The sequence below is a fragment of the Loa loa genome (genome assembly GCF_000183805.2).
Source record: "Loa loa unplaced genomic scaffold supercont3.124, whole genome shotgun sequence".
In the NCBI taxonomy this organism is placed as follows: Eukaryota; Metazoa; Nematoda; class Chromadorea; order Rhabditida; family Onchocercidae; genus Loa; species Loa loa.
This window is the reverse complement of record NW_018108304.1, coordinates 46,184-47,728: the sequence shown is the minus strand read 5'-3', so window position 1 is coordinate 47,728 and position 1,545 is coordinate 46,184.

Here is a 1,545-nt window from a genome sequence, read left to right as displayed (position 1 = left end):
GTTAAAATATTGTCGGCGAAGAATGGAATGGAAAATTTTTTGAGTCTTTTTCCTCGTTAGAAAATTTTTGATGATTGAAGGCGTGGTCAGCCTTTACATTCATTGTCCTTCCCAGTGATATCAAAAGTGGAGATGTAAAAAGGTAGGTAGAGTTGGGGGAAGAAATCAGGGTTTGATAAAATATTTTACTTAGGGAGGAGCTGCGGGAGGGGAGGGGGGGGGGAAGAAAGAGGGAGGATGAAAAGGGTGTAAGATGAATTTTGTCAAGTTGTTGTATAGAAGTGCTGAAGACGGGAGAGCTCCCTGTACAGAAAATGCGGGGTATCTTTCCTAATATTACCGCCAGTATCAAAAGCGCCACGGTCATTTTAATCCCAAAAGCATTGCAAATATAGCACCAATACATTATTATTACCCTCATCTTCATCTCTACCGCTATCTCAAGCTTTTACAAACTGATAATAGGAAGTGGAGGAGAAAGGAGAACAAGGAAAAAGTTTTTATTTAGGTAATAAGGAAATATAAAGAACAGTTGAAGAGTTATATAAAAGTGAAATCATCTGCATCTCTCGGAATTCCTGAAATTCGGGAAACAAGCAGGTAGAGAAAAGGGAAGAGACAAATTTCACAACTGATCATATATCGCCATTTTTTTTCCTTGGCTCTAAATGTTTGAAGTATTAATGGAAATGGATCATATCTTTTATCGGTCTTTTGCTGGTAATCAAACCACTCTACGCATCTCTTTGTATTATTGTTGGATTTCCACTGTATCGCATATAATACGCCTCAAATTTTACTGGCCAGAAATCGGATTTTGGCCAAGCAATTTCAAGATATTTAGTAAATATTATTGCTACTGTTATTACTACCAACGTTACTGCAATCATCTACATCGATACATCCTTCTATTTATACTCTTTTTGGCTACTACTGCAAAATCACATCCACTATCGAGACCAGCTACGGTTAGCATCTTTTTTTTTAGTTTGTCAATTCATGATTTTCTTCAAGTTATCTCATAAATTTTTCTAAAAGAGTATTTTTTTTTTTTTTAAACTTCAATGTCATAAAAATCAGTTACTTCTATTTTTGAAAGGAAAAGATTTAATTAATTGCGGTCCTTGAAATTTCATTGTACGTCATACTCTTTCGTTTTTTTTTTTTTTTTTTCTAACATATATGCAAAATTTGATTTTTCTTTGAAAAACTGAAAAAAAAATTTATTGATGAAAATATATGATGGCAATAATTTAATGCAGAAAAGGTGAATTTTCATCAAGAGAGGATTTTTTTTTAAATTAATTCGTTTACTTCATTGCATTGTAAATTAAACTTTTGTATGATAAGGTTTTGTTATTTGTCTTGCGCAAATGTCTTCTTGTTTATGCATCTTTTTTCTTTCTCCATCAATTTCCCTCGTTTATTAAGAAATTAATTTGCTCGATTTTTATTCTATGCTTAATGTTTTTTGTCAACCTTATCATATCATCTTGGAAGAAGAAATTAAGAAATTAATTTGCTCGATTTTTATTCTATGCTTAA